Raw genomic sequence first — 12,315 nt, forward strand, 5'->3', positions numbered from 1 at the left:
CGACCTTTCTCTCTGGCTGCCCTTAACATTTTTTCCTTCATTTCAACTTTGGTGAATCTGACAATTATGTGTCTTGGAGTTGCTCTTCTCGAGGAGTATCTTTGTGGCGTTCTCTGAATTTCCTGAATTTGAATGTTGGCCTGCCTTGCTAGGTTGGGGAGGTTCTCCTGGGTAATATCCTGCAGAGTGTTTTCCAACTTGGTTCCATTCTCCCTGTCACTTTCAGGTACACCAATCAGACGTAGATTTGGTCTTTTCACATAGTCCCATATTTCTTGGGGGCTTTGTTCATTTCTTTTTATTCTTTTTTCTCTAAGCTTCTCTTCTTGCTTCATTTTATTCATTTGATCTTCCATCACTGACACCCTTTCTTCCAGTTGATCGAATTGTCTACTGAAGCTTGTGCATTCATCACGTAGTTCTCGTGCCATGGTGTTCAGCTCCATCAGATCATTTAAGGACTTCTCTACATTGGTTATTCTAGTTAGCCATTCGTCTAATCTTTTATCAAGGTTTTTAACTTCTTTGTGATGGGTTTGAACTTCCTCTTTTAGCTCAGAGAAGTTTGGTCGTCTGAAGCCTTCTTCTCTCAGCTCATCAAAGTCATTCTCCGTCCAGCTTTGTTCTGTTGCTGGTGAGGAGTTGCGTTCCTTTGGAGGAGGAGAGGCGCTGTGATTTTTAGAATTTTCAAATGACTGTTTAGATATTGCTAAAGTTTCATGGCAGTTTATTTTTACTTTTATTAAAAGTTTTAGGAGGTTGACCTCAGTCCTTTTCATGTCACAATGGGACAGCTTTTCTGAATGAAGACATTGAAAGAATACAGAGATTTTTCTATTTTATGTATGTGGAGGTTTAAGATGTTGCACCTTCCCAGTGGCCTGATAGTATTTAGATAGCTATGTGTGTCTCTGTTTATGCTGATATTTAAGAATGCTCTTCAGATATGAAATTTTCTTTTTGTTTTTGCTATTTGGCTCATAAATTAGATATTTCATGTGGAGTAGATAAGTACAATAGTGACAAGTGCATAGAATAATAAAGAAGACTTTGATCTTAAATCTAAGAAACTTGGCTAATTCTGGGGATAGCCATATAAAAACTTTAAAAGAGGTACAGGTATGGTGGCACATGCCTATAATTTCAGCATTTTGGGAGGTAGAGGCAGGAGCATCACTTGAAGCCAGGAGTTTGAGACCAGCCTGGGCAACTAGCAAGAATCTATCTCTAAAGAAAACACACACACGTGCATTTTATATGTATGACATATAGAAAGAAAGTAAATGTGGGATCAACCAAAGTCCTCATTTCTGCAACATTCATTTACAAAGAAATAATGTTCAGTACATCCCAACACAAGATTATTGGTTTTCTTTCTTTTTAAAAAATTATATATAGATTAAATATAAAATTATATTTTTTTAAAAAACTTTAAAACAGAAGTATGGGTAGGTGATTTAAGGTGACCTTATGTCAGATAGCCATAGGTTAAGTATCTTCGAAGAACTTGGATATTATTTCAGAAGAAAAAAAAATTTTAACTTGAACACATAAATATTACAGAGAAAACACCAATACCTTCCTGTGCAGTCCTGTTGGAATTTGGACATGCCATGAGGTGTTGAAGCCTGTTTCATTGAGTTGGACAGACTGGATGTAAATGGCACAGTGTGACCTTGCTCCATCCTGCCTTGATTTTCCTACTCCACCATCATCAACAAAGTTGTTATTGAATTTTGAGAAGCATTCTGAAAGCTTCATGGACATAAAATTGTTATGATGTAAATTATCAACAACACAACTCTTCAGATGACTTTGATTCTGGTGTTGGATGTCTTAATGGTGGTAACTTTGTATGCAAAGAAAAACATGGATGGCCTACACATGGAAGAAATGGTACTGAACACATAAATCATCGAGGCGGATACCATGGTAGAAGTTCCTGTTCTTATAGCAGTATTTTCCATTCTGGGAAAAGACAGGTCTACATCAAAACAACATCCCTGAAAATGAAACGAGGAGGAAAGAAGACAAGAGCGATTGCAAGCCATTTGAGGCTGAGGATTTTCTATCTTTAAATCTTCAACATGAGGGAGAACCAAATCAGAACAGATCTTTAGCTGCAGGTGTGTGGGGATACCTCCGAATCCTAAATCTAGAGCTCCAAGGTACTGAGGGCCAATATATTGAACTCTGGTCATTAAGCTATGTAATACAAAATAATAGACTCACAGCCAGCTGGATTGCCAGTAGTAGGATATCTTCAGTAACAGCCAGGTAAGAACGGAAGTCATTCAAGTGTTTACAAAGATTTAGTCTCTAAATCTGCTGCTCTACCTACAAAACCTACGCAATGGAAAAGCCCAACTAAAGAGAATAAACTTGGGACTTCTTTTCCTCATGAGTCTACATATGGTATTGGCAACTTTAATGCTTTTAAATCAACTGCCAAGAATTTTAGTCCATGAACAAATTCAGTGAAAGAGGGTCATCACTCAAACTCCTCTTTGCCTGTTGACAAACTTAATCAGCAGCCTTGTCTAACCAAACTGACACAGTGGTAAGAAGAGTGCATTTTTGAAAGCACTGAAAAGAGACAGAGTAGAAAAAGAACATAAAGATGAAAGGCATTACTGGCTCACAGACAGATGATGTCTCATTTAATTTACATAACAGCAATAGTACTCACTGATATGAACGAAAACTTTGAGGAAAATAAAATTCCACAGGAGGATGACAGTGCCCCACTTTGTGCACTCCCCCAACCCCCAGAATAAACAAAAAGTGGACTGTAGATGCTGGCTAAAACTGGAGCAAAGAGCACTAAAACATTAATTTCCTGATCTCAACTGTAGTATTGGTCATACTTTAAAACATGAATTGTTCTTTAGTCATTTGTAGTGCAGTAAATGTTATAGGAAAGACTTGGCCACATTTTCTTTCAAATTTTAAGAGGTGATTTTCAAGAGCCTTCTTTAAGTAGGTTGTCAGACCCAGATTTTCAGAGTAGATGGAGAAGAGTCTTGTGGGAAAACTTATTTTGACAAAATTATTACACATGCAGAAAAACCTGATTACACTGACTAGATCTGTTCATAACACAAAAAATAAACTGGATTTTAGGGGGGAAAAAAGAAGAGAGAGGCACAGATTAGTACACCGATGGAAAAAAAAAAAGAGAGTGGAAAGCATCTCTGGCACCTGTTTATTATGATGTGGTCTCTAAGCAAAGAGAGAGGATAAAAAAGATGGATTTTAGGCCCTTAAAATTGGGGATTTTGAGGGGAATTGTAACCACAAACCACAAGACTCAAAGCCAATCCAACTGAAGGACAGAGTGTCAAATTCATGAACCAAAACAAGAATAAGCTCTATCCTTCTAATTTAAACTACACATCAATTTTTCTTATTTAAAATACATTTCAATTTGGAATTATTCACACTGACATATCATGTGAGACATGGATATAAAAGATGCACTAAAAAAGTTCATAAAGAGAACACACTAAAATCTGACTTCAGAGATAAGCCAGACGTCCAACTCTGGAAATGGTACTTCAGTATCAGTTACCTGTCTGCACCCCTGAACCATCAGAAGTACTTGTTTGAGGTAACATCATGTACAGCTATTGGGTTTCACAGGCCATCTGTTCTTAGTCATAGTAACTACAGAAATGAGATACAATGACAAGGAAATTTCTGGAAGTCATTTTGACTTTACTAGGCTCCGTATAACCTCCATTCCACCCCATCCAGGGCCTCTTACACAAGCTATCTTAATGGAAGTGGAAGGAAGTGAAGACACATGAGATCAGTGCAGAAAACAGAGGTGGCAAAAGGTTACCTCTATTTTGGATCAAGTTATTACAGAAGTTTTAATGTATTACGAAGTCATTTTTAATAAAATGTGCTACAGGAATACAAGAAACTATGCTATTATGGTTTTTAAATGCCATGATATTTATAAACAACATATGAGGAAATTTTTATAAAGAATTGGCTATGTTCTAAGGCAGTTATAAAATACAGAAGTTGGTACCAATCAACTCTCTAAGGTGGTTGTTAACAGTTTCTCTTCCTCCTTCTCCTCCTTCTAACGCACTGCATAATCTTTTTCTTTGGCAGACAGTAGCAACTACTTCTGCAGTTATTTTCTTTTTTTTTCAAGTTTTTTTTTCTTTTATTATTATACTGTAAGTTTTAGGGTACATGTGCACATTGTGCAGGTTAGTTACATATGTATACATGTGCCATGCTGGTGTGCTGCACCCACTAACTCGTCACCTAGCAGTAGGTGTATCTCCCAATGCTATCCCTCCCCCCTCCCCCCACCCCACAACAGTCCCCAGAGTGTGATGTTCCCCTTCCTGTGTTCATGTGATCTCACTGTTCAATTCCCACCTATGAGTGAGAATATGCGGTGTTTGGTTTTTTGTTCTTGTGATAGTTTACTGAGAATGATGATTTCCAATTTCATCCATGTCTCTACAAAGGACATGAACTCATCATTTCTTATGGCTGCATAGTATTCCATGGTGTATATCTGCCACATTTTCTTAATCCAGTCTATCATTTTTGGACATTTGGGTTGGTTCCAGGTCTTTGCTATTGTGAATAATGCCGCAATAAACATACGTGTGCATGTGTCTTTATAGCAGCATGATTTATAGTCCTTTGGGTATATACCCAGTAATGGGATGGCTGGATCAAATGGTATTTCTAGCTCTAGATCCCTGAGGAATGGCCACACTGACTTCCACAATGGTTGAACTAGTTTACAGTCCCACCAACAGTGTAAAAGTGTTCCTATTTCTCCACATCCTCTCCAGCACCTGTTGTTTCCTGACTTTTTAATGATTGCCATTCTAACTGGTGTGAGATGGTATCTCATTGTGGTTTTGATTTGCATTTCTCTGATGGCCAGTGATGATGAGCATTTCTTCATGTGTTTTTTGGCTGCATAAATGTCTTCTTTTGAGAAGTGTCTGTTCATGTCCTTCACCCACTTTTTGATGGGGTTGTTTGTTTTTTTCTTGTAAATTTGTTTGAGTTCATTGTAGATTCTGGATATTAGCCCTTTGTCAGATGAGTAGGTTGCAAAAATTTTCTCCCATTTTGTCGGTTGCCTGTTCACTCTGATGGTAGTTTCTTTTGCTGTGCAGAAGCTCTTTAGTTTAATTAGATCCCATTTGTCAATTTTGTCTTTTGTTGCCATTGCTTTTGGTGTTTTAGACATGAAGTCCTTGCCCATGCCTATGTCCTGAATGGTAAAGCCTAGGTTTTCTTCTAGGGTTTTTATGGTTTTAGGTCTAACGTTTAAGTCTTTAATCCATCTTGAATTGATTTTTGTATAAGGTGTAAGGAAGGGATCCAGTTTCAGCTTTCTACATATGGCTAGCCAGTTTTGCCAGCAGCATTTATTAAATAGGGAATCCTTTCCCCATTGCTTGTTTTTCTCAGGTTTGTCAAAGATCAGATAGTTGTAGATATGCGGCATTATTTCTGAGGGCTCTGTTCTGTTCCATTGATCTACATCTCTGTTTTGGTACCAGTACCATGCTGTTTGGTTACTGTAGCCTTGTAGTATAGTTTGAAGTGAGGTAGCATGATGCCTCCAGCTTTGTTCTTTTGGCTTAGGATTGACTTGGCGATGCGGGCTCTTTTTTGGTTCCATATGAACTTTAAAGTAGTTTTTTCCAATTCTGTGAAGAAAGGCATTGGTAGCTTGATGGGGATGGCATTGAATTTGTAAATTACCTTGGGCAGTATGGCCATTTTCATGATATTGATTCTTCCTACCCATGAGCATGGAATGTTCTTCCATTTGATTGTATCCTCTTTTATTTCCTTGAGCAGTGGTTTGTAGTTCTCCTTGAAGAAGTCCTTCACATCCCTTGTAAGTTGGATTCCTAGGTATTTTATTCTCTTTGAAGCAATTGTGAATGGGAGTTCACTCATGATTTGGCTCTCTGTTTGTCTGTTGTTGGTGTATAAGAATGCTTGTGATTTTTGTACATTGATTTTGTATCCTGAGACTTTGCTGAAGTTCCTTATCAGCTTAAGGAGATTTTGGGCTGAGACAATGGGGTTTTCAAGATATACAATCATGTCGTCTGCAAACAGGGACAATTTGACTTCCTCTTTTCCTAACTGAATACCCTTTATTTCCTTCTCCTGCCTAATTGCCCTGGCCAGAACTTCCAACACTATGTTGAATAGGAGTGGTGAGAGAGGGCATCCCTGTCTTGTGCCAGTTTTCAAATGGAATGCTTCCAGTTTTTGCTCATTCAGTATGATATTGGCTGTGGGTTTGTCATAGATAGCTCTTATTATTTTGAAATACGTCCCATCAATACCTAGTTTATTGAGAGTTTTTAGCATGAAGGGTTGTTGAATTTTGTCAAAGGCCTTTTCTGCATCTATTGAGATAATCATGTGGTTTTTGTCTTTGGCTCTGTTTATATGCTGGATTACATTTATTGATTTGCGTATATTGAACCAGCCTTGCATCCCAGGGATGAAGCCCACTTGATCATGGTGGATAAGCTTTTTGATGTGCTGCTGGATTCGTTTTGCCAGTATTTTATTGAGGATTTTTGCATCAATGTTCATCAAGGATATTGGTCTAAAATTCTCTTTTTTGGTTGTGTCTCTGCCCGGCTTTGGTATCAGAATGATGCTGGCCTCATAAAATGAGTTAGGGAGGATTCCCTCTTTTTCTATTGATTGGAATAGTTTCAGAAGGAATGGTACCAGTTCCTCCTTGTACCTCTGGTAGAATTCGGCTGTGAATCCATCTGGTCCTGGGCTCTTTTTGGTAAGCTGTTGATTAGTGCCACAATTTCAGATCCTGTTATTGGTCTATTCAGAGATTCAACTTCTTCCTGGTTTAGTCTACAGAACTCTCCACCCCAAATCAACAGAATATACATTTTTTTCAGCACCACACCACACCTATTCCAAAATTGACCACATACTTGGAAGTAAAGCTCTCCTCAGCAAATGTAAAAGAACAGAAATTATAACAAACTGTCTCTCAGATCACAGTGCAATCAAACTAGAACTCAGGATTAAGAATCTCCCTCAAAACCACTCAACTACATGGAAACTGAACAACCTGCTCCTTAATGACTACTGGGTACATAACGAAATGAAGGCAGAAATAAAGATGTTCTTTGAAACCAATGAGAACAAAGACACAACATACCAGAATCTCTGGGACACATTTAAAGCAGTCTGTAGAGGGATATTTATAGCACTAAATGCCCACAAGAGAAAGCAGGAAAGATCCAAAATTGACACCCTAACATCACAATTAAAAGAACTAGAAAAGCAAGAGCAAACACATTCAAAAGCTAGCAGAAGGCAAGAAATAACTAAAATCAGAGCAGAACTGAAGGAAATAGAGACACAAAAAAACCTTAAAAAAATTAATGAATCCAGGAGCTGGTTTTTTGAAAAGATCAACAAAATAGATAGACCGCTAGCAAGACTAATAAAGAAAAAAATAGAGAAGAATTAAATAGACGCAATAAAAAATGATAAAGGGGATATCACCACGGATCCCACAGAAATACAAACTACCATCAGAGAATACTACAAACACCTCTACGCAAATAAACTAGAAAATCTAGAAGAAATGGATAAATTCCTCGACATATACACTGCAGTTATTTTCAATTCTGACGTTACTTCAAAATCACCTGCAAAGCTTTTTAAAAATATTGATGCTAGACCTTCACCTCTCAGATATTCTGACTTTGTGAAATCACACAGAGCCCCAGGATTTTTATACGTTTTCCATAGGAGATTCTGAGACAGTGGTAGAGACAAGAACCCCTGTCTTAATTTCACCCATAACAGTCTATAACTTCTGTATAAATTAAAAGCAACATGGATCCATGGATCCAATTGGTTAATGTGGATATCACTTTGGTTTCAGGAATGAATCCAAATGAGAGATGTAACAGTGTTATATAACAATAGTAGTGACACTATTTGAGAATTGGTGGGTTTGCATAAATACAGCCCCTCACACATCTCTTCAGACTTGGTTAATGATGAAGTCTCTATGAAAAGACTTGATAGCACACTTTGGATCCACTGAGCCAGCATAAATTGATATTCAGCTTTCTCAAAGTTGTTGACAGAAGTAGTAGACTCTAAATATTTAAGGAATTTAGTGACTGAGGAGGGCATAGAACAGTTCAGCCCTCCTCTCTCCGATAATGATTTTTGAGGAGTTTATTCTTGTCTGTCTTTCTGAGAACAATGTGAATTTTTCCCTGAGAACTAGTGTGTTTTATTTTCAGAGATGACATAAAAATATGTAATCTTTTTCTTGTGCCCTTTTTTCTTTGAAAACCAGGAAACTTAGAACCAAATCTGTTGCTCAACTTTAGTAACTGTGTAGAACACCATGACCTGCATATTTTAAACTCGTTTTTCCCCATCTTGCATTATTGTATGTCTTCCCTCATTCAGATTTCAATTATAGTTTTTCTATTTTATTACATGAATTAATGTAATCTTTTATCAAGTCCACTCAATATGAAAAGTGTTTGATGATATTGGAATCAATTGGAATCATTTCCAAATTGCATAATTAGAAAAATGTTTTCTTTTAATTGTCAGCCAAAGAAAAATTGAAAAGTTATCCTGGTGAGGTTTTCTGAGCTTCTAAAGGAACTTAGAGATAAATTTTGTATCAGAAGGTGTCAGCATCACTTCCAGAGCTAACCTTCATCACAGTTCACTCTAAACTTCAAATTTCTCCAACCTGGGAACTAGTAGTGATCATCTTACTTGGTTACATGCAGGAAGACTAGAAGGTGAAATAACAATCACCAAGGTACACACAGGACACAGCACCTAGGTGGTATTTGTAATCATTGAAACACTTATTTATGCTGTCTTTCCTATTTCATTTCCTAGGGTAGCAGTTCATATTTTTATTAGAGAATGAAATATTTAGACATGTCATTGGCTAGTGTATTTTCTCAGTGAGTATGCTTATATAAAAGTCAATTCAGCTTTCTCTAGAAATTTTTCAAATTCTGTTCAGACCCTTTTAAGTATTCAATACTCATGACAAAGCAAGGTTTTTCATTATACTTACAAGAAAAATTGGTCTCAAAGCTTTCGAAAGAGAAATTACACTGGAGCCTTAGAAGATGCTTTTATTTTTTATTACATTGTGCTGCTGTTGCCAAAAAACTGATTTTAAAAGGCCAACGACTTGTTTCTATCCATTATTACTATAATACAGAAAATGTACACATTAGAGAATTAGATAACCCCTCCAGAAGCTATGACAATTTCATCACTGCCAATCCAAAACAATATTTTGCAAGGTCAGATCTTCTAGATAAGAAGAATAAAAAAACCTAATCTATCATCTTGAAGCTTCATCTTAGCTAGAGGTAGTATGGTAGATGTAGTGTTTGGCTTCTGCCTCCTGCCTTATCCTCAGGTACCTTCTATTTAATGAGGATTATTATTGAAGCCGATGTTTTTTGATTCCCAATCATGTCCCATCTCTAGACCAGTGGCTGCACTATTAAGATCACATGATGAACTCTTAAAACTCCTGATGCCAAAGCCAAACCCAGATCAGTTGAATCAGGATATCTGGAGGAAAGACCTGTATATGCACCAATTGTAAGTTCCTCCGGTGTTTCCATTAAGCAAACAAGTTTGAAATCCAACTTCACATTTAATTAAATAATTTTAAGGTATATGTAATTAGAATCAAGAATCTCATTACACATGTAAAATAATCCAATCAATAAATGATGTAACTTAAAGATCTCTCTTGGCAATAAGTGTCGCCTTGTTTTCTACTATCTCCTCATTCTGAAATTAACAACAGAATCTGAATTAGAGTTTTATTGGTAAACTGAGGCAAGTTCTATAAAACCCTTTATTATCAATTTTATTCAGGATAATTTTTGAGAAATTTTATATTCTTAGTTTAAATTGAGAGAGGGGTCTCAGAGTCAATTACTTTAAAATTAAAAAGATAACAAATTCAAAGTCAAAACAATTTGCCTGTAAAATATATAGGGAGAGGGCTTTTAAAAGCACAATTTCTTTAGAATAAAATGCAATGAGCAAGTTCAAATTCTTCTTGAAAAAAATAACTTGAAAGAAGCAGCAATTCTATTTTGTTCCAAAAAATTGGTATTTGAGGGAGAAGAAAAGGCAATGAATATCAAACCTCATTTTTCTGTCATGAATCAGCTTCAAACAAAAAATAGATAGGGTTTGCCATCTTCTTGTTGGATTTTTCCAAAATCTGATTTATTGAGGAATTTATCTGGAATACAGGCAGTGTTACAAGTATATATACAAAATATCCAAAGAGCCATGGACTATAAACAAACTCTTATTTATACTGTATATCAACCTTATTCACATTTTCAAAGGAAAAAGTTGAGATACAAAGACATTCCATGACTCATCGAAGGGCATCAAGTAAATTCAATCAGCAGGAGAAGGAGAAGTAAAGTCTAAATTTACTCATTTTTATGTCAGTATCCCTGAATCCCAGTAGTTTGCACAACAGCCTCTTTTTCCATGAATGCATCCCAGTTTATACAAATTATAGTTCAAGACCCTTGCCAGAGTTTCAAATATCTCTTAAAAGAAGAAAACACTTATACCTCTTTTAAAGCTCTGTTCTTTGAGATTTCTGAAACTAATGGTGGGATTTAGTCTTTTGACATCGGTCAATGGAAGCATTCATCCCTGATAGGGAAGGAGACTACCATGTCCAATAAACTGAATAAACTTTCCAAGAACGATTCATGTTTGTGGAAAGATCCACATGTAGTATTCCAAAGTCTGCCTTTCTGAGCTATCTTCTGTGCCTGTCATCAGACCAGCTGCATAAACCAGCACCTAGCCTTTCCAAGAATTTCCAGTTTTGCTTCCATGAATCATGTTACTGACCTTAGCAAGTGCTTAGAAACTCTTATCTTGCCATAGAAATTGGAGTTTTCTGTCACAGCAAGGGCTATGACTGCTGAGCAGGAATGGGTCGTATTGGGAAAATGGATTGCTTATTTTCATAAGAATACTAGCCTCAAACTCGAATGTCTAAAATCATTTCATAATTTCCTCTTTATTTACAGCAGAGATGCATTTTAAGATTATTGAAAAGCAAAACCCAATAATGCTATTTGGAAGATGGGCACATATTGATAGCCGAGACTCCTGAGCATGGCCAATTTAGCTGGTATCTGGTAACCAAACAAGACTGTCATTTAGTACTTACTTTATGTCATAATTTCCAAGTAAGCCTTACCAACTACAAGGATTATATCATTATTACTCAAAATATGCCAGTCAAGAAGTCAATATTCCGGCTGGGTGCGGTGGCTCACACCTGTAATCCCAGCACTTTGGGAGGCCGAGGCGGGCAGATCACGAGGTCAGGAGATCGAGACCATCCTGGCTAACATGGTGAAACTCCGTCTCTACTAAAAATACAAAAAATTAGCCGGGCGTGGTGGCGGGTACCTGTAGTCCCAGCTACTTGGGAGGCTGAGGCAGGAGAATGGTGTGAACCCGGGAGGCGGAGCTGACACTGAGCCGAGATTGCGCCACTGCACTCCAGCCTGGGCGACAGAGCGAGACCCCGTCTCAAAAAAAAAAAAAAAAAAAAAAGAAGTCAATATTCCAGGAGAGCTTAACCTTCCCCTTGTTGAGACAATTTACCCAAAACACCTCAGTGGTATGCCTTTCTCTAGTCTAGGAAGTACTACCCAACTCTCAGACATCATCCTTCCTTTTTCCAGAGATGAGGAATTATATTCTTCTAAGACACAGTTACGGACCCCATCACCTGTTACTAGACTCTCAAACTCTCACGTTTCCATATTCTTGCTCTGTTAGATTCCGTTCCTTGATCTTTCTGTCTGAATTGTACCACCCCCTCCAAACCTCTGCTGTAACTCTTCAGTAGTCTTTCCATGAGCCTATACCCCTGATGTCACTATCTCTTGACTCTGATGTCAGCTTCATCCTCTGAATTTAGGTACTTGCTTTTCTCATCTTGCAATGTTAACTCACTTGGCTTTCTCCAACTTGTAACCTGACGCTCTCCTCTCTGTGCCGCATCCACCAAGCTCTCTGGTCACTTGTGCCATTTTGTACTGACCAATTTTCATTGCAATCCATCACCCAGGACTGACAGCTGTACATGAAAACACATATTATATAGAAGCTGGGAACGTTTCTCAGACAGAAATACACTGATCTTTTAAAAAACAACAAATGGTCTTTATTTCACATACAGCATGAGTATCTGTA

At 37.3% G+C, this 12,315-nt stretch overlaps 1 pseudogene; it reads left to right on the forward strand.

The window, feature by feature from the left end:
• Nucleotides 1–1,660: 1,660 nt before the first annotated feature.
• Nucleotides 1,661–2,777, forward strand: LOC100614899 (vasculin-like; annotated as a pseudogene).
• Nucleotides 2,778–12,315: the final 9,538 nt, after the last annotated feature.

Source organism: Pan troglodytes, chromosome 3 (genome assembly GCF_028858775.2).
Source record: "Pan troglodytes isolate AG18354 chromosome 3, NHGRI_mPanTro3-v2.0_pri, whole genome shotgun sequence".
Lineage (NCBI taxonomy): Eukaryota > Metazoa > Chordata > Mammalia > Primates > Hominidae > Pan > Pan troglodytes.